Below are 22,126 nucleotides of genomic sequence, written 5' to 3'. Positions count from 1 at the left end.
TAGCGAGGCCAGGCTGGTTCCAAAGCAGCTGTTGTTACAAATCATAGACGATTAGGGTTGGAAGAGAACTCAGGAGGTGATCTAGTCCAACCCCCGATCAAAGAAGGACCAACACAACCTAAATCATCCCAGCCCGGGCTTCGTCAAGCGGGGCCTTAAAAATGTCTAAGGATGGAGATTTCACCACCTTCCTCGGTAAACCATTCCAGTGGTTCACAACCCTCCTAGTGAAATAGTGTTTCCTAATATGGAACCTAGACGTCCCCCACTGCAACTTGAGACCATTACTCCTTGTTCTGTCATCTGCCACCACTAAGAACAGCTATGATCCATCCTCTTTTGAAGGCTGCTATCAACTCCCCTCTCACTCCTCTCTTCTGCAGACTAAACAAGTCCGGTTCCCTCAGCCTCTCCTCATAAGTCATGTGCCCCAGCCCCCTAATCATTTTCGCTGCCCTCCGCTGGACTCTCTCCAATTTGTCCACATCCTTTCTGTAGTGGGGGGGGGCCCAAAACTGGACGCAATACTCCAGATGTGGCCTCACCAGTGCCTAATAGCGGGGAATAATCACTTCCCTCGGTCTGCTGGCAATGCTCCTCCTAATGCAGCCCAATATGTGGTTAGCCTTCTTGGTAACAAGGGCACACTGCTCACTCGTATCCAGCTTCTCAGCCACTGTAATCCCCAGGTCCTTTTCTGCAGAACTGCTGCTTAGCCAGACAGTCCCCAGCCTGTGGTGGTTCATGGGATTCTTACGTGCTAAGTGCTAGGTGCATTTTTCCTTGTTGAACCTCATCAAATTAATTTTGTCCCAATCCTCCAATTTGGCTAGGTTACTCTGTACCCTATCCCTAACTGTGACGTGTTCATTCACAGAGACCTCCTTCCTTGGACTGTTACCTGATGTTACAGAAATTACCTCTGAGCCTGTTTTCCCTGCCAGCTTGGGACTTCCAGAACCCTGCCTTGTTGAGCCAGACACGCTAGTCTGCTGCAACACAGACCCAGGGTCTGGGCCACACCCCCAAAGCTGCAGACTTTGAAAACAGCTCAGCAGGTTACCTGTCTCCAGCACCCACGTCCCAATAGGAGCCAAACCCCAAACAAATCCATTGTACTTGTTATAAAGCTTATACAGGGTAAATTCATCAATTGTTCACCCTCAATATCACTAATAGAGAGATATGCACAGCTGTTTGCTCCCCCAGGTATTCATCACTTACTCTGGGTTTATTAATAAACAAAAGTGATTTTATTAAATATAAAAGTAGGATTCAAGTGGTTTGAAGTAACAACAGACAGAACAAAAGAAGTCACCAAGCAAAAATAAAGCAAAAACACACAAGTCTAAGCCTAAAAGCATTAAGAAACGGATAACAGGTAATAGCTCACCCGCAGAGACATTCCAATAAACTTCTTTCACAGACTCCTTCCTAGTCTGGGCCCAATCCTTTCCCTGGTACAGTCCTAGTTAGTTCCAGCAGACATCTCAGGTGGTAAGAAGGGGTTTTCTCATGGCCGGCAGCCTCTTTTGTCCTATTCCACCCCCTTTTATAGCTTCTGCACAAGATAGGAATCCATAGGTACACACGCGCCATTCACATAGGGCCAGGGCAGAAGCCGCAGGCTTAGAGAACACTGTCCCTTGATTCCCTGCTCACCCTCAGCAGCGAGATATCACCCATAATGATCACCTCCTGTGGAAAGTGTGGAGACAGGAATGAATATCAGGCCCACCCTACAGTGCTGGCTCTCCCCAAGTGCCCAAGAGCCAAGTGTCCAGTGTACAGCAGGGTCCCGAAACAGTGATTTACCCTGTCCCTGCTGCTACTCACCATTTTGGGAGTCTTGTGGCTTATGTGTGCTTGCCTAGGGTCAACCAGATACTGACAGTTGTGTGAGTACCAGCTGTGTTTTAAAGCACTGAAAGAGTGCTGTCTATGTAGCAAACAATACTGCTTCTGTAAAATGTTGTATTTAAACTTCACACAGATGACCTTGGGAGACCAGCCTCCCTCTTTGTTATCGGCGGCAGAGCGGTTGCGAAGAATTCGAAAACGGTGAAGAAGTAAGGAGGACTTTATGCGTGAGGTTATCATCCACTCCGCTGCTGAGAAAAAGGAATTGAAGGAGTGGTGGGACAGTGAGAAGACGGAATGAAAGGAGAACGCAGCACACCAGAAAGAAGCCACGGAGGGGCTCTTAACAGTCATGGAGCGTCAAGCGGACATGCTCCAGAGGTACTAGCTCTTCAAACCGAGCAGCTCCACGCCCACCTTCCCCTGCAGCCACTGTCGGAAAACTCTTTCCCAATGCACCACACACACACACACACACACACACACACACATCGCCAACACACTCTTATCAACCTCCTGGATCCACTCTCTACCCGCAGCATTCCACTCCTCCCTCCTCAAAGTCCAGCAGTGTGGACTCCCAATACCCACTACACTCAACACTTGCCCAGGTTTGGGTATGATCCCTGGACATACACAAATCTGTAGCCGTGCTGAGACCCCCCTCCTCCTCTTGAGACCTTCCATACCCTCCATTCTCCCCCATCCTGCTCCCGACTGATGATTTTTTTCATTGGACTCTCTCTTCCGGTTGTTGTCTTTCAGTAAAAGAATTGTGTTTGTTTGAAAGCAATCTTTATTCTATTAAGTGAAAGCAAAAAGAGCACTGCAAAGTAACATAGATACAGCTATGTTAAGTTCCCTTCTTGCATCATGTGCACCAATCACCTCCTAGCATTACAAGCACTGCAATCTCGAGTATAGGTTTCAGCTTCAAATTGCTGCCTCAAAGCATCCCTGATCCTTATGGTCCCGTGCTGTGCCCTTCTAATAGCCCTGGTCTCTGGCTGTTCAAAGCTAGCCTCCAGGTGCTGAGCCTTTGCGGTTCAGCCCTGAGTGAAGCATTCACCCGTCCCTTCAAAAATATTATGTAGCGCACAGCACACGGCTATAAGCATAGGAATATGATCATCGGCCACGTCCAGCTTCCCATACACGGATTGCTGGGTCTGTTTGGAGGTTGGATCAGAAAACACTGCTGACCCTATACGGAGCCTGAATCAGACCCGGTACTAGGATCATAGCCCCCATAGGGTTGGGAGGGACCGCAAGGGTCACCTAGTTCTAGTCTGGGCCCTGCCAAGATGCAGGATTGACTCTGGCTGCCAAACTTTTGGGTCAGCATCAAAATCAGAACATTAAAAATTAGATTTAACACAAGCCCAGGCAGTCCAAATTCTGTGCGGTGCATTTATTACCACACCTGCTTGCACGCTACAGAGAGCTGCTAGTGAAATGTCAGTTACACGACAAATGAAAGTACTGTGCCATGGATCTGTGTGGCTCCCGGAAACAGCAGGATCTGGTTCCCCCTCTCTGGCTCTTACTAAGATGTAAGATGGCTCTTCATGCGGCCCCTACCACAAGCGCCGCCAATGGGAGCTGTAGGGACGGTGCTGGACAGGGCACATGCTGCTGCTTCCAGAGATGCTTGAGGTAAGCGCCACCCGGAGACTGCACCCCAACCTCCTCCAGTGCACCAACTCCCTGCCCCAGCCCTCATCCCCCTCCTGCACCCTGAACGCTTCATTTCTGGCACCACCCCAGAGCCCGCAGCCCCAGCCGTATCCTTCCCCCCCACACACACCCCAACCCCCAATTTTCTGAGCATTAATGGCCCGCCATACAATTTCCGTACCGACATGTGATCCTCGGGCCAAAAAGTTTGCCCATCTCTGATCTAAACGAATATCTGACTATGTAGCTGTCGTGACAACGTTGAACTGGATCTGGGCTGTACATCCAGCAGCAGTGTTCAGATTTTTTGATTCAATCGCAGGCTTTAGGGTGCTGTAAAAGGTTTCACCATATAGTTCACCTCCTTGTTTGATGACCTTGAGAGGCCTATCCCAGGCAGCTTGCAACTTATTCTTCTTCACGGGGATGAGAAGCATCACCTGGTCCCCAGTGGCACAGGAGGGGCCCCCGCTTTTCTGCTTCCCTTAGGCCCTGACTTGGTTTCTCCTGTCCAAACCCATAAGCTCAGTGAGATTTTCCCGGAAAATCAGTACGTATTCCACCACAGATTCTCCATGGGGAGAGGGCTTCCCTTCCCCGTCGTCCCTCATCAAGTCCAAGGGTCCCCTCACTCTTCTCTCATAAAGCAACTCGAATGGGGAAAACCCTGTGGATTCCTGGGGAACTTCCCTGTATGCGAACAGCACGTAGGGTAAATACTTGTCCCACTCCTGCGGGTGCTGGGCCATAAATGTTTTCAGCATCATCTTTAGAGTCCCATTGAACCTCTCCATCAGCCCATAGGACTGAGGGTGACATGCAGTGGCCCAGGTGTGCCTGATCCCCACACTTCTCCCACAAGCACTGGAGCAGGGCTGACATGAAGTTGGACTGCTGGTCTTTAAGGACCTCCTTGGGGAACCCCACTCTGCTGAAAATGGTCAGCAGTACATCTGCCACGGTGCCTTCCTCGATAGAGGACTAGGCCACTGCATCGGGGTACCACCACCAGAATGTATTTCTTCCCAGCGCGGATTGCCTTGCTGAGGGGCCCCACTATTTCCATGATGAGAAGGCTGTATGATGGGCAAATGTCTCAGAGATGCTTTGCACTTAACCCAGGCCTTCCCCACCCTCTGGCAGGAGTCACAGGACCTGCAATACTGTTGGACAGCGTCCAAGACCCGAGCCAGTAAAAGTTCTGCAGCAGCCGCTGCCTGGCGTGCTGGCTGCCCTGATGCCTCAAAAGGGGAACATCATGGGCCAGACTGGGGAATCACAAACTGACTCCCGGCTTTACAAGGTTCAGTCTGCCCCCAAACCAGCCCATTCCCTTCTCTCACAGGAAGCTCTCCCAGCTGTTCTCCCCAGGGGTCCGGCACCACTGTGGCCAGCAAAGGCCCTCAGCTTCTTTAAGGAGGGATCCGCCTACAGCTCAATCTGGAATTCCGCTGCTGGGTTTGGGGCCACAGCCCTGGCTGGCTATGCATTGGTTTCCCCATCTTGGGACAGAGGCTCAGGCCCAGCCCTTTTGAACCCTACCCTTGGTGCTTTGATCCCCACATTGGGAGGGTTCGCACTGCTGGCTCAGGACAGGGTGTCCCTCACTGGCTCTGACTCTGGGGAAGGATCAGGGTGCTCTGAGTGCCACCCGGCCAGTCCCCCAAGTCAATACCCATTAGTTCCTCCAGGAGTAGCTTATCATGCCCCCCAAACTCTTTGGGGGCCCTCCTTAGGCACCCCCCCCCGTTCAGATGCATCCTTGCTACAGGAATCTTGTCGAGGGGCCTGAACACACCTCTCAGGGTCAGCTATGCATCAGGCACTCGCTGGTCTGGGTCTACCGCCTCTGGCCTGGCCAGTGTCACCTCTCTGCCTGTGTCCCAGAACCCCTGGACGCTCCTTCCGCCCACCTCAATGGGGATGAGCTCGCGATTTTTCCATGAGGCATGTTTCATTCTCACCCGGGGGATTGAGTACAGGTGCTCTGGAACTGGAGCCCCCCCTTCCCCTGCTCCTCTGCGCTGGCGTTCTCCTCTCCCTGACTCTGCCATGTTGACTGCGGCCCCCTGGACTGGTGGTGCCCCCTCTCGGTGGGCTTCCGCCCAGTTGACATTCTGAGGATTCTGCTTGGCCTGCAGTTCCTTCATCTTCAGGCATTGCGCCACTTTGTGTCTTTTTCGGCCACAGTAATTACATTTCAGGTCCCTCAAGTCCCACGAGTGGGGGGGTTGGCCCGCTCTGGCTCATGGGCACCCCTGAGTTGGGCTTCTTGGAGTCGCAACTTTGAGAGGTCTCTGGGTGACCCACCCTTCTGACTCCCCGATATCGGTCTCCTTCGCGCCCCCCCCCCATCTGCTGTCCACAAACTCATCTGCTAGTGCCCAGTGCTTTGGGTCCACTAACCACATCTTAAGGTCTGGAGAAGAGATGTCATACAGCTGCTTCAATCCCTCGGAGGTAGTGGCCCCTGTACCCTTCCCCCACTTGCGGAGATATTCCCACAGCAGGTTGGTGACCTCCTTGTAAGTGACACTTGGGGTCTTGCGTACACCCCAGAATCGTACACCTTGGGGATCAGTTCAAACTTCAGTAGCAAAGCCTGTTTGAACAGGTCATAGTTCCCCATCTCAATACCATCCATTTAGCTCAATCCCTCCTTGGCCTTGGAACCGAGCAGGGGGCGGTTACACAGCGGAGCCTGTCTGCAGGGTCAATCTGGATCAGATCACAAGCCTTGAAGGATGTGAAGGACGTGAAGTAGGCATTAATATCCCCCCTCCTTAAACTGGGGTGACAATTTGGTGTCTAGATTCTCTGCAGAACTGGCATCTTGGGTCCTTCTTCATTTACTCCCCTGGCAGGCCCTCTGTCCACCAGTCTCTGCTCCTCCAGTTCCAACTCCTTCGCTTTCAGCTCCTTCACTTTCAGCTCCAGCTCCAGACTCCACAGTTTCTGATTGGGGCGCCCCCGCACCGCGCTCCCCCCCCCCGCTGACTGGGGAATTGACTCCCGGCTGCTACTTGTCACCATGCAAGGCACTAAATTTAGCCGTATGGAGTGGAAATCCATCAACTTGAACAAAAAAAATTGCACAGATACAGACAGACATCATCTTTCTCCCCAAGTGCAAACAGATGGACATCATACCAAACGGACTGAAGGTAAAAAATCCGTTGCAATCGACTTACTACACTGACTACGGTGAGAGACTGTGCCACACACTCTCAAAGAAACTGAGGAACCTATCTGATCAGCATCCTGTACAGCAAACAGAAGATCAAGAATGAGCTCTCAAAACTAGAAACTCTCATACAAAACCAACCTTGCACACAAAATTCCACGTGGCTGGACTTTACAAAAACGAGACAAGCCATTTACAACGCACAATTCACTTCTCTACAGAGGAAAAAGGACAGTAAACTATCTAAACTCCTACATGCTACAACAGTGGTTCCCTCAACTCACTTAACAATATCATTAATCGATCCAACCACACACTTAGCTCGGCAGAAGAGTCGGTCCTATCTCTTTCTGCCCCACCACTCCCAAGAACATGATACAGTTCTGCGGTGATCAGGAAGCCTACTTTCATGGTCTCAGACTAAGGAATATTTTCAACGCACCACTGAACAGTGCACTGACCGACAGGAACCCTCCTACGGGGTGGATTCCGCCTGATGGTGGATATGACAGACTGGACTTCTACATAGTATGCTTCCGCAGACGTGCACAGGCTGAAATTGTGAGCCACCCCTGTACTAGAGCCTGTGCTGCAGGGAGCGGGGCAGGACTTAGCAGTGCCTTATCTGAAAGTGTTGTCTTTGATGTCCTGTCCCTGGAAATGGTCAGGGGCTCTGTCCTTCCCCCACCCTCCCAGGAAAGCCCCAGTGTCCTGTTAGTTTTTGTTTTGTAGCAGAATAATAAAGGGACACTTCAGACAGCAGTGGGTCCATGCACTCCAACCGTGGTTTCTGCCTGTCGGTGTGTCCGTCTGCTCCCCCCACGGCTATCTGTTTCTTTGACTCTGGGAGCCAGTCTTACCCTGCTCTGCTGTGAGACCCCACCCCCCACCCCACCCGTGGGCTGTTCACACACAGCCTCTGGCATGTAAGCTGCTCCAAGCTAGTTGCAATTGAATGATACTAGCCAATATCTCCGGTCCCAGACATAACCCTGGGAACTTCCGTCTTGCAGTGTCCAGTTATGGCCGCTGGACACTGCAAGCTTATATGAGTTCATCAAGTTAACAAAGAAATTGATATGTACCAGGCTTGTTATGCCAAGGGGAGTCTCTGCTACAAATGCACTGCTTCAGGTAGAATAAACAAACGTATTAACTATAAAGCTAGATCTAAAGTGATTTTAAGTCGAGGCATAACAAGTCAGAGTGGTTACGAAAATAAAATAAAATATAAGCACAGTCTAAACTCTCAACCCTTTAGATTGGGCAGCAACTAGATTAAGCAGTTTTTCTCACCCTACTGGATATTGCAGTCCTTAATATACAGATTTGTTCCTTAAACCTGGGCCAAGCTCCTGTGTTGGAGTCTTGTGTTCTTCTCAGTGTCCTGCCTGGTTGCTTGCAGAAGAGGTGGGGCAGGAGAAGGGCCCAGTATGTGTCCATTCTCCCTGTTTTACACTCTCAGTCCATGTGCTTGTAGAACAAATGGAATGTCTCTCCAAGCAAGGTTGAGCAATTCCCCTGGTGGGGCCTCATGCAGGTGACTCATTGCATTGTAGCTCCCTTGCTTCTCACCCCTCCCTCCCATGTTTGCACTGCGAAATGAAAGTTGGCGCCTGTGCGATGCTGGTAAACCCAGACTTTGACAAGCCCTTTATGGTGTTCACCGATGCCTCGTACACAGCGCTGGGTGCACGTGCTAATGCAGGTTGATGGAACGCGGGAGAGACACTCCATCGTGTACCTGTACAGGAAGCTGCTGCCCTCGGAGCAGACTTATCCAGCAATAGAAAGGGAATGTCTGGCCATGGTGTGGTCCCTTACAAATCTGCAGCCGTATCTGTTTGGGCGCCGCTTCACCGTGTACACGAACCATTCACCCCTGAGGTGGCTACACTAGATGAAACGGGCCAATGCCAAGCTCCTGAGGTGGGGTCTCCAGCTTCAGGATTATGACATGGAGGTGGTCCACTTTAAGGGGAGTGCCAAGATTGTAGCCGATGCTTTGTCCCAGAAATGCGGGACAGAACTTACGCAGGCCACTGGCCAAAGTGCCCTACCCAGTTCCGGTCTCTGAGGAGGAAGAGCTGTGACAAAGTGGGGTTTTATTCATCTTGTTTTGTTGCGTATGAGTTGGGCGTGTGATTTTTACTGAGGACCTCAGGGCAGGTGAGGCTACCCAGCCGTTTGCACCTATGTGACCCGGTGACACATTTTCCCTGGGAAGCAAGACAAAGAGACGGAGAAGGGGCAACAGGGGGGTGTTGGAAGCTGGCAGTCTGCATTAGGAGACTGGAAGAGGGCTAGTGCAGCGCGTCTGGCCCAGGACTTGAAAGATAGACTTGGCTGAAAGTCGCTGATTTCTGTGCTAACAAGTTCTGTCCTACGCTGTGTTACTGTCCACTAATAAACCTTCTGTTTTATTGGCTGACTGAGAGTCATGCCTGACTGCGGAGTTGAGGTGCAGGACCCTCTGGCTTCCCCAGGAACCCCACCCGGGCAGACTCACTGTGGGAAGTGCACGGTGTGGATGGGGATGCTGAATGCTCCAAGGTCAGACCCAGGAAAGGTGAAGATGTTTAAGCTTCTTGCCTGGAGACAGTATGCTCTGAGAGAGGAGGCATGCTCCCCCAGAGTCTTGGCTGGCGTCAGACGGAGTAGTTCCAGAGCATCGCCCCGGTGATTCCATGACACACCGGCAGACGTGACTCTCAGCCAAGCTGGTAAAAACAGAAGGTTTATTAGTCGACAGGAACGCAGCGCAGGACAGAACTTCTTAGCACTTCTTAGCTTCTCCCCCTGAGCCCCAAGCCAGCCGAGACTCGCTTCGAACTGCCTGGCCCCTGCCCTACCTGTTGCTCCTCCTCTGGCCTTTCTCTCGCTTCCCAGGCCAAGAGTATCCTCGTCGCATCCCCCTCCTGGGTCTCAACTTACAAAGGGGTGTCCATAACTTCCATACAGAAAGCTGGAGCATCTCCAAAATTTGCACACGTTTATTCCCACCACCTAGACATTGGTGCAATACACAGGGAAAGTTAGGGACACACAGCATTCATGTCAAACAGTAAGCCTCATATACAACATAACAAGGGGAAATCCCATCACATGTCTCCCCTCTTCCCCTCTTCGAGACCTAACTGAGCGGGGTCACTTTAGCCAGTGACCTGGGGAAGTTCAGGTCTCCCTCTCCGGCACAAAGCATCAGCCAAAACACTTTCACTCCCTTTAACCACTATGGACCACCTCCATATCGTAATCCTTTAATGACAGACTCCACTTCAGGAGCTTGGCATTGGCCCCTCTCATCTGATGCAGCCATGGCAGGGCGAGTAGTCTGTGCACACAGTGAAGCGCTGCCCAAATAGATCCGGCTGCAGCCTTGTAAGAGCCCACTCCATGGCCAGGCATTCCTTCTCTATGGCTGCATAGCCCTGCTCCCAGGGCAGCAGCTTCCTGCTCAGGTACATGATGTGGTGTTTCGCCCCCTTTGCATGGGCCTGCCTCGGCACCGTGCCCAGTCCTGTGTCTGGGACATCGGTGAACACCATAAAGGACTTGTCAAAGTCTGGGTTTCCCAGCACCGGGCCCTTGACCAGATCCTCCTTCAGTGTGCAGAGAGCCCTCTGGCACTGCTCCGATCAGACCAGCTTGTCTGGCTTACCCTTCTTGGGAGCTGACACAGAGCTAAAGTGGGGCACAAGCCTCTGGTAGTGCCCCGCCATCCCAATAAAGCCCTGGGTCTGTTTCATAGTCTGGAGAGCAGGCCAATCGCTGGTCGCCCCGACATTGGCTGGCTCTGGCTTTAGGCAGCCGCTCTCTACCTTGTGGCTCAGGTACGACACCTCTGCCATCCCCACCTTGCACTTCCTAGCTTTTACAGTCGGCCCTGAATCCTGGAGGTAACTCAGCCCCCTAATCACCTGGGACACATGGTCCTCCCAGGTCTGACTAATGGCACAAATATTATCAATGTACGCTAGGGTAAAATTCTCCATCCCCATCAGTAATTGATCCGTCTGGCACCGGTAGGTGACCGACCCTTCCTTAAGGCTGAAAGGTAGGACTTGTACAGCCCCAAAGAGGTAACAAAAGCAGGTTTCAACCTGGCATCTGGATCGAAAGGCACCTGCCAGTAGCCTTTGGTGACATCCTTGGTCATGGGTACTGAGTCCCCCCCACTTGTCTAGGCTCTCATCAGGAGTAGGTATGTGCAGGCGCCAGACATGGTGATGGCATTGAGAGTCGGATCGACCCATCTTTCCTGTGGACCGGCACAAGTGACAGGCCCCCGGGGCTGGTGGATGGCTGGATCACGCCCTAAAGTCAGTATGTCTCCGACCTCTCCCACCAGGTCCTTGGCTGTTTTCCCAGTGACCCAGAATTGGGAGCATCTTACAGGAGGGTGGACTCCTGTCTCCACCTGGTGAACAGCTAGGTTAGCGAGGCCAGGCTGGTTCCAAAGCAGCTGTTGTTACAAATCATAGACGATTAGGGTTGGAAGAGAACTCAGGAGGTGATCTAGTCCAACCCCCGATCAAAGAAGGACCAACACAACCTAAATCATCCCAGCCCGGGCTTCGTCAAGCGGGGCCTTAAAAATGTCTAAGGATGGAGATTTCACCACCTTCCTCGGTAAACCATTCCAGTGGTTCACAACCCTCCTAGTGAAATAGTGTTTCCTAATATGGAACCTAGACGTCCCCCACTGCAACTTGAGACCATTACTCCTTGTTCTGTCATCTGCCACCACTAAGAACAGCTATGATCCATCCTCTTTTGAAGGCTGCTATCAACTCCCCTCTCACTCCTCTCTTCTGCAGACTAAACAAGTCCGGTTCCCTCAGCCTCTCCTCATAAGTCATGTGCCCCAGCCCCCTAATCATTTTCGCTGCCCTCCGCTGGACTCTCTCCAATTTGTCCACATCCTTTCTGTAGTGGGGGGGGGCCCAAAACTGGACGCAATACTCCAGATGTGGCCTCACCAGTGCCTAATAGCGGGGAATAATCACTTCCCTCGGTCTGCTGGCAATGCTCCTCCTAATGCAGCCCAATATGTGGTTAGCCTTCTTGGTAACAAGGGCACACTGCTCACTCGTATCCAGCTTCTCAGCCACTGTAATCCCCAGGTCCTTTTCTGCAGAACTGCTGCTTAGCCAGACAGTCCCCAGCCTGTGGTGGTTCATGGGATTCTTACGTGCTAAGTGCTAGGTGCATTTTTCCTTGTTGAACCTCATCAAATTAATTTTGTCCCAATCCTCCAATTTGGCTAGGTTACTCTGTACCCTATCCCTAACTGTGACGTGTTCATTCACAGAGACCTCCTTCCTTGGACTGTTACCTGATGTTACAGAAATTACCTCTGAGCCTGTTTTCCCTGCCAGCTTGGGACTTCCAGAACCCTGCCTTGTTGAGCCAGACACGCTAGTCTGCTGCAACACAGACCCAGGGTCTGGGCCACACCCCCAAAGCTGCAGACTTTGAAAACAGCTCAGCAGGTTACCTGTCTCCAGCACCCACGTCCCAATAGGAGCCAAACCCCAAACAAATCCATTGTACTTGTTATAAAGCTTATACAGGGTAAATTCATCAATTGTTCACCCTCAATATCACTAATAGAGAGATATGCACAGCTGTTTGCTCCCCCAGGTATTCATCACTTACTCTGGGTTTATTAATAAACAAAAGTGATTTTATTAAATATAAAAGTAGGATTCAAGTGGTTTGAAGTAACAACAGACAGAACAAAAGAAGTCACCAAGCAAAAATAAAGCAAAAACACACAAGTCTAAGCCTAAAAGCATTAAGAAACGGATAACAGGTAATAGCTCACCCGCAGAGACATTCCAATAAACTTCTTTCACAGACTCCTTCCTAGTCTGGGCCCAATCCTTTCCCTGGTACAGTCCTAGTTAGTTCCAGCAGACATCTCAGGTGGTAAGAAGGGGTTTTCTCATGGCCGGCAGCCTCTTTTGTCCTATTCCACCCCCTTTTATAGCTTCTGCACAAGATAGGAATCCATAGGTACACACGCGCCATTCACATAGGGCCAGGGCAGAAGCCGCAGGCTTAGAGAACACACACACACACACACACACACACACACATCGCCAACACACTCTTATCAACCTCCTGGATCCACTCTCTACCCGCAGCATTCCACTCCTCCCTCCTCAAAGTCCAGCAGTGTGGACTCCCAATACCCACTACACTCAACACTTGCCCAGGTTTGGGTATGATCCCTGGACATACACAAATCTGTAGCCGTGCTGAGACCCCCCTCCTCCTCTTGAGACCTTCCATACCCTCCATTCTCCCCCATCCTGCTCCCGACTGATGATTTTTTTCATTGGACTCTCTCTTCCGGTTGTTGTCTTTCAGTAAAAGAATTGTGTTTGTTTGAAAGCAATCTTTATTCTATTAAGTGAAAGCAAAAAGAGCACTGCAAAGTAACATAGATACAGCTATGTTAAGTTCCCTTCTTGCATCATGTGCACCAATCACCTCCTAGCATTACAAGCACTGCAATCTCGAGTATAGGTTTCAGCTTCAAATTGCTGCCTCAAAGCATCCCTGATCCTTATGGTCCCGTGCTGTGCCCTTCTAATAGCCCTGGTCTCTGGCTGTTCAAAGCTAGCCTCCAGGTGCTGAGCCTTTGCGGTTCAGCCCTGAGTGAAGCATTCACCCGTCCCTTCAAAAATATTATGTAGCGCACAGCACACGGCTATAAGCATAGGAATATGATCATCGGCCACGTCCAGCTTCCCATACACGGATTGCTGGGTCTGTTTGGAGGTTGGATCAGAAAACACTGCTGACCCTATACGGAGCCTGAATCAGACCCGGTACTAGGATCATAGCCCCCATAGGGTTGGGAGGGACCGCAAGGGTCACCTAGTTCTAGTCTGGGCCCTGCCAAGATGCAGGATTGACTCTGGCTGCCAAACTTTTGGGTCAGCATCAAAATCAGAACATTAAAAATTAGATTTAACACAAGCCCAGGCAGTCCAAATTCTGTGCGGTGCATTTATTACCACACCTGCTTGCACGCTACAGAGAGCTGCTAGTGAAATGTCAGTTACACGACAAATGAAAGTACTGTGCCATGGATCTGTGTGGCTCCCGGAAACAGCAGGATCTGGTTCCCCCTCTCTGGCTCTTACTAAGATGTAAGATGGCTCTTCATGCGGCCCCTACCACAAGCGCCGCCAATGGGAGCTGTAGGGACGGTGCTGGACAGGGCACATGCTGCTGCTTCCAGAGATGCTTGAGGTAAGCGCCACCCGGAGACTGCACCCCAACCTCCTCCAGTGCACCAACTCCCTGCCCCAGCCCTCATCCCCCTCCTGCACCCTGAACGCTTCATTTCTGGCACCACCCCAGAGCCCGCAGCCCCAGCCGTATCCTTCCCCCCCACACACACCCCAACCCCCAATTTTCTGAGCATTAATGGCCCGCCATACAATTTCCGTACCGACATGTGATCCTCGGGCCAAAAAGTTTGCCCATCTCTGATCTAAACGAATATCTGACTATGTAGCTGTCGTGACAACGTTGAACTGGATCTGGGCTGTACATCCAGCAGCAGTGTTCAGATTTTTTGATTCAATCGCAGGCTTTAGGGTGCTGTAAAAGGTTTCACCATATAGTTCACCTCCTTGTTTGATGACCTTGAGAGGCCTATCCCAGGCAGCTTGCAACTTATTCTTCTTCACGGGGATGAGAAGCATCACCTGGTCCCCAGTGGCACAGGAGGGGCCCCCGCTTTTCTGCTTCCCTTAGGCCCTGACTTGGTTTCTCCTGTCCAAACCCATAAGCTCAGTGAGATTTTCCCGGAAAATCAGTACGTATTCCACCACAGATTCTCCATGGGGAGAGGGCTTCCCTTCCCCGTCGTCCCTCATCAAGTCCAAGGGTCCCCTCACTCTTCTCTCATAAAGCAACTCGAATGGGGAAAACCCTGTGGATTCCTGGGGAACTTCCCTGTATGCGAACAGCACGTAGGGTAAATACTTGTCCCACTCCTGCGGGTGCTGGGCCATAAATGTTTTCAGCATCATCTTTAGAGTCCCATTGAACCTCTCCATCAGCCCATAGGACTGAGGGTGACATGCAGTGGCCCAGGTGTGCCTGATCCCCACACTTCTCCCACAAGCACTGGAGCAGGGCTGACATGAAGTTGGACTGCTGGTCTTTAAGGACCTCCTTGGGGAACCCCACTCTGCTGAAAATGGTCAGCAGTACATCTGCCACGGTGCCTTCCTCGATAGAGGACTAGGCCACTGCATCGGGGTACCACCACCAGAATGTATTTCTTCCCAGCGCGGATTGCCTTGCTGAGGGGCCCCACTATTTCCATGATGAGAAGGCTGTATGATGGGCAAATGTCTCAGAGATGCTTTGCACTTAACCCAGGCCTTCCCCACCCTCTGGCAGGAGTCACAGGACCTGCAATACTGTTGGACAGCGTCCAAGACCCGAGCCAGTAAAAGTTCTGCAGCAGCCGCTGCCTGGCGTGCTGGCTGCCCTGATGCCTCAAAAGGGGAACATCATGGGCCAGACTGGGGAATCACAAACTGACTCCCGGCTTTACAAGGTTCAGTCTGCCCCCAAACCAGCCCATTCCCTTCTCTCACAGGAAGCTCTCCCAGCTGTTCTCCCCAGGGGTCCGGCACCACTGTGGCCAGCAAAGGCCCTCAGCTTCTTTAAGGAGGGATCCGCCTACAGCTCAATCTGGAATTCCGCTGCTGGGTTTGGGGCCACAGCCCTGGCTGGCTATGCATTGGTTTCCCCATCTTGGGACAGAGGCTCAGGCCCAGCCCTTTTGAACCCTACCCTTGGTGCTTTGATCCCCACATTGGGAGGGTTCGCACTGCTGGCTCAGGACAGGGTGTCCCTCACTGGCTCTGACTCTGGGGAAGGATCAGGGTGCTCTGAGTGCCACCCGGCCAGTCCCCCAAGTCAATACCCATTAGTTCCTCCAGGAGTAGCTTATCATGCCCCCCAAACTCTTTGGGGGCCCTCCTTAGGCACCCCCCCCCGTTCAGATGCATCCTTGCTACAGGAATCTTGTCGAGGGGCCTGAACACACCTCTCAGGGTCAGCTATGCATCAGGCACTCGCTGGTCTGGGTCTACCGCCTCTGGCCTGGCCAGTGTCACCTCTCTGCCTGTGTCCCAGAACCCCTGGACGCTCCTTCCGCCCACCTCAATGGGGATGAGCTCGCGATTTTTCCATGAGGCATGTTTCATTCTCACCCGGGGGATTGAGTACAGGTGCTCTGGAACTGGAGCCCCCCCTTCCCCTGCTCCTCTGCGCTGGCGTTCTCCTCTCCCTGACTCTGCCATGTTGACTGCGGCCCCCTGGACTGGTGGTGCCCCCTCTCGGTGGGCTTCCGCCCAGTTGACATTCTGAGGATTCTGCTTGGCCTGCAGTTCCTTCATCTTCAGGCATTGCGCCACTTTGTGTCTTTTTCGGCCACAGTAATTACATTTCAGGTCCCTCAAGTCCCACGAGTGGGGGGGTTGGCCCGCTCTGGCTCATGGGCACCCCTGAGTTGGGCTTCTTGGAGTCGCAACTTTGAGAGGTCTCTGGGTGACCCACCCTTCTGACTCCCCGATATCGGTCTCCTTCGCGCCCCCCCCCATCTGCTGTCCACAAACTCATCTGCTAGTGCCCAGTGCTTTGGGTCCACTAACCACATCTTAAGGTCTGGAGAAGAGATGTCATACAGCTGCTTCAATCCCTCGGAGGTAGTGGCCCCTGTACCCTTCCCCCACTTGCGGAGATATTCCCACAGCAGGTTGGTGACCTCCTTGTAAGTGACACTTGGGGTCTTGCGTACACCCCAGAATCGTACACCTTGGGGATCAGTTCAAACTTCAGTAGCAAAGCCTGTTTGAACAGGTCATAGTTCCCCATCTCAATACCATCCATTTAGCTCAATCCCTCCTTGGCCTTGGAACCGAGCAGGGGGCGGTTACACAGCGGAGCCTGTCTGCAGGGTCAATCTGGATCAGATCACAAGCCTTGAAGGATGTGAAGGACGTGAAGTAGGCATTAATATCCCCCCTCCTTAAACTGGGGTGACAATTTGGTGTCTAGATTCTCTGCAGAACTGGCATCTTGGGTCCTTCTTCATTTACTCCCCTGGCAGGCCCTCTGTCCACCAGTCTCTGCTCCTCCAGTTCCAACTCCTTCGCTTTCAGCTCCTTCACTTTCAGCTCCAGCTCCAGACTCCACAGTTTCTGATTGGGGCGCCCCCGCACCGCGCTCCCCCCCCCCCGCTGACTGGGGAATTGACTCCCGGCTGCTACTTGTCACCATGCAAGGCACTAAATTTAGCCGCATGGAGTGGAAATCCATCAACTTGAACAAAAAAAATTGCACAGATACAGACAGACATCATCTTTCTCCCCAAGTGCAAACAGATGGACATCATACCAAACGGACTGAAGGTAAAAAATCCGTTGCAATCGACTTACTACACTGACTACGGTGAGAGACTGTGCCACACACTCTCAAAGAAACTGAGGAACCTATCTGATCAGCATCCTGTACAGCAAACAGAAGATCAAGAATGAGCTCTCAAAACTAGAAACTCTCATACAAAACCAACCTTGCACACAAAATTCCACGTGGCTGGACTTTACAAAAACGAGACAAGCCATTTACAACGCACAATTCACTTCTCTACAGAGGAAAAAGGACAGTAAACTATCTAAACTCCTACATGCTACAACAGTGGTTCCCTCAACTCACTTAACAATATCATTAATCGATCCAACCACACACTTAGCTCGGCAGAAGAGTCGGTCCTATCTCTTTCTGCCCCACCACTCCCAAGAACATGATACAGTTCTGCGGTGATCAGGAAGCCTACTTTCATGGTCTCAGACTAAGGAATATTTTCAACGCACCACTGAACAGTGCACTGACCGACAGGAACCCTCCTACGGGGTGGATTCCGCCTGATGGTGGATATGACAGACTGGACTTCTACATAGTATGCTTCCGCAGACGTGCACAGGCTGAAATTGTGAGCCACCCCTGTACTAGAGCCTGTGCTGCAGGGAGCGGGGCAGGACTTAGCAGTGCCTTATCTGAAAGTGTTGTCTTTGATGTCCTGTCCCTGGAAATGGTCAGGGGCTCTGTCCTTCCCCCACCCTCCCAGGAAAGCCCCAGTGTCCTGTTAGTTTTTGTTTTGTAGCAGAATAATAAAGGGACACTTCAGACAGCAGTGGGTCCATGCACTCCAACCGTGGTTTCTGCCTGTCGGTGTGTCCGTCTGCTCCCCCCACGGCTATCTGTTTCTTTGACTCTGGGAGCCAGTCTTACCCTGCTCTGCTGTGAGACCCCACCCCCCACCCCACCCGTGGGCTGTTCACACACAGCCTCTGGCATGTAAGCTGCTCCAAGCTAGTTGCAATTGAATGATACTAGCCAATATCTCCGGTCCCAGACATAACCCTGGGAACTTCCGTCTTGCAGTGTCCAGTTATGGCCGCTGGACACTGCAAGCTTATATGAGTTCATCAAGTTAACAAAGAAATTGATATGTACCAGGCTTGTTATGCCAAGGGGAGTCTCTGCTACAAATGCACTGCTTCAGGTAGAATAAACAAATGTATTAACTATAAAGCTAGATCTAAAGTGATTTTAAGTCGAGGCATAACAAGTCAGAGTGGTTACGAAAATAAAATAAAATATAAGCACAGTCTAAACTCTCAACCCTTTAGATTGGGCAGCAACTAGATTAAGCAGTTTTTCTCACCCTACTGGATATTGCAGTCCTTAATATACAGATTTGTTCCTTAAACCTGGGCCAAGCTCCTGTGTTGGAGTCTTGTGTTCTTCTCAGTGTCCTGCCTGGTTGCTTGCAGAAGAGGTGGGGCAGGAGAAGGGCCCAGTATGTGTCCATTCTCCCTGTTTTACACTCTCAGTCCATGTGCTTGTAGAACAAATGGAATGTCTCTCCAAGCAAGGTTGAGCAATTCCCCTGGTGGGGCCTCATGCAGGTGACTCATTGCATTGTAGCTCCCTTGCTTCTCACCCCTCCCTCCCATGTTTGCACTGCGAAATGAAAGTTGGCGCCTGTGCGATGCTGGTAAACCCAGACTTTGACAAGCCCTTTATGGTGTTCACCGATGCCTCGTACACAGCGCTGGGTGCACGTGCTAATGCAGGTTGATGGAACGCGGGAGAGACACTCCATCGTGTACCTGTACAGGAAGCTGCTGCCCTCGGAGCAGACTTATCCAGCAATAGAAAGGGAATGTCTGGCCATGGTGTGGTCCCTTACAAATCTGCAGCCGTATCTGTTTGGGCGCCGCTTCACCGTGTACACGAACCATTCACCCCTGAGGTGGCTACACTAGATGAAACGGGCCAATGCCAAGCTCCTGAGGTGGGGTCTCCAGCTTCAGGATTATGACATGGAGGTGGTCCACTTTAAGGGGAGTGCCAAGATTGTAGCCGATGCTTTGTCCCAGAAATGCGGGACAGAACTTACGCAGGCCACTGGCCAAAGTGCCCTACCCAGTTCCGGTCTCTGAGGAGGAAGAGCTGTGACAAAGTGGGGTTTTATTCATCTTGTTTTGTTGCGTATGAGTTGGGCGTGTGATTTTTACTGAGGACCTCAGGGCAGGTGAGGCTACCCAGCCGTTTGCACCTATGTGACCCGGTGACACATTTTCCCTGGGAAGCAAGACAAAGAGACGGAGAAGGGGCAACAGGGGGGTGTTGGAAGCTGGCAGTCTGCATTAGGAGACTGGAAGAGGGCTAGTGCAGCGCGTCTGGCCCAGGACTTGAAAGATAGACTTGGCTGAAAGTCGCTGATTTCTGTGCTAACAAGTTCTGTCCTACGCTGTGTTACTGTCCACTAATAAACCTTCTGTTTTATTGGCTGACTGAGAGTCATGCCTGACTGCGGAGTTGAGGTGCAGGACCCTCTGGCTTCCCCAGGAACCCCACCCGGGCAGACTCACTGTGGGAAGTGCACGGTGTGGATGGGGATGCTGAATGCTCCAAGGTCAGACCCAGGAAAGGTGAAGATGTTTAAGCTTCTTGCCTGGAGACAGTATGCTCTGAGAGAGGAGGCATGCTCCCCCAGAGTCTTGGCTGGCGTCAGACGGAGTAGTTCCAGAGCATCGCCCCGGTGATTCCATGACACACCGGCAGACGTGACTCTCAGCCAAGCTGGTAAAAACAGAAGGTTTATTAGTCGACAGGAACGCAGCGCAGGACAGAACTTCTTAGCACTTCTTAGCTTCTCCCCCTGAGCCCCAAGCCAGCCGAGACTCGCTTCGAACTGCCTGGCCCCTGCCCTACCTGTTGCTCCTCCTCTGGCCTTTCTCTCGCTTCCCAGGCCAAGAGTATCCTCGTCGCATCCCCCTCCTGGGTCTCAACTTACAAAGGGGTGTCCATAACTTCCATACAGAAAGCTGGAGCATCTCCAAAATTTGCACACGTTTATTCCCACCACCTAGACATTGGTGCAATACACAGGGAAAGTTAGGGACACACAGCATTCATGTCAAACAGTAAGCCTCATATACAACATAACAAGGGGAAATCCCATCACATGTCTCCCCTCTTCCCCTCTTCGAGACCTAACTGAGCGGGGTCACTTTAGCCAGTGACCTGGGGAAGTTCAGGTCTCCCTCTCCGGCACAAAGCATCAGCCAAAACACTTTCACTCCCTTTAACCACTATGGACCACCTCCATATCGTAATCCTTTAATGACAGACTCCACTTCAGGAGCTTGGCATTGGCCCCTCTCATCTGATGCAGCCATGGCAGGGCGAGTAGTCTGTGCACACAGTGAAGCGCTGCCCAAATAGATCCGGCTGCAGCCTTGTAAGAGCCCACTCCATGGCCAGGCATTCCTTCTCTATGGCTGCATAGCCCTGCTCCCAGGGCAGCAGCTTCCTGCTCAGGTACATGATGTGGTGTTTCGCCCCCTTTGCATGGGCCTGCCTCGGCACCGTGCCCAGTCCTGTGTCTGGGACATCGGTGAACACCATAAAGGACTTGTCAAAGTCTGGGTTTCCCAGCACCGGGCCCTTGACCAGATCCTCCTTCAGTGTGCAGAGAGCCCTCTGGCACTGCTCCGATCAGACCAGCTTGTCTGGCTTACCCTTCTTGGGAGCTGACACAGAGCTAAAGTGGGGCACAAGCCTCTGGTAGTGCCCCGCCATCCCAATAAAGCCCTGGGTCTGTTTCATAGTCTGGAGAGCAGGCCAATCGCTGGTCGCCCCGACATTGGCTGGCTCTGGCTTTAGGCAGCCGCTCTCTACCTTGTGGCTCAGGTACGACACCTCTGCCATCCCCACCTTGCACTTCCTAGCTTTTACAGTCGGCCCTGAATCCTGGAGGTAACTCAGCCCCCTAATCACCTGGGACACATGGTCCTCCCAGGTCTGACTAATGGCACAAATATTATCAATGTACGCTAGGGTAAAATTCTCCATCCCCATCAGTAATTGATCCGTCTGGCACCGGTAGGTGACCGACCCTTCCTTAAGGCTGAAAGGTAGGACTTGTACAGCCCCAAAGAGGTAACAAAAGCAGGTTTCAACCTGGCATCTGGATCGAAAGGCACCTGCCAGTAGCCTTTGGTGACATCCTTGGTCATGGGTACTGAGTCCCCCCCACTTGTCTAGGCTCTCATCAGGAGTAGGTATGTGCAGGCGCCAGACATGGTGATGGCATTGAGAGTCGGATCGACCCATCTTTCCTGTGGACCGGCACAAGTGACAGGCCCCCGGGGCTGGTGGATGGCTGGATCACGCCCTAAAGTCAGTATGTCTCCGACCTCTCCCACCAGGTCCTTGGCTGTTTTCCCAGTGACCCAGAATTGGGAGCATCTTACAGGAGGGTGGACTCCTGTCTCCACCTGGTGAACAGCTAGGTTAGCGAGGCCAGGCTGGTTCCAAAGCAGCTGTTGTTACAAATCATAGACGATTAGGGTTGGAAGAGAACTCAGGAGGTGATCTAGTCCAACCCCCGATCAAAGAAGGACCAACACAACCTAAATCATCCCAGCCCGGGCTTCGTCAAGCGGGGCCTTAAAAATGTCTAAGGATGGAGATTTCACCACCTTCCTCGGTAAACCATTCCAGTGGTTCACAACCCTCCTAGTGAAATAGTGTTTCCTAATATGGAACCTAGACGTCCCCCACTGCAACTTGAGACCATTACTCCTTGTTCTGTCATCTGCCACCACTAAGAACAGCTATGATCCATCCTCTTTTGAAGGCTGCTATCAACTCCCCTCTCACTCCTCTCTTCTGCAGACTAAACAAGTCCGGTTCCCTCAGCCTCTCCTCATAAGTCATGTGCCCCAGCCCCCTAATCATTTTCGCTGCCCTCCGCTGGACTCTCTCCAATTTGTCCACATCCTTTCT

The sequence above is a fragment of the Lepidochelys kempii genome, chromosome 7 (genome assembly GCF_965140265.1).
Source record: "Lepidochelys kempii isolate rLepKem1 chromosome 7, rLepKem1.hap2, whole genome shotgun sequence".
NCBI lineage: Eukaryota > Metazoa > Chordata > Testudines > Cheloniidae > Lepidochelys > Lepidochelys kempii.
The sequence above is the reverse complement of the archived record's forward strand: the minus strand, read 5'-3'. Positions refer to the sequence as shown.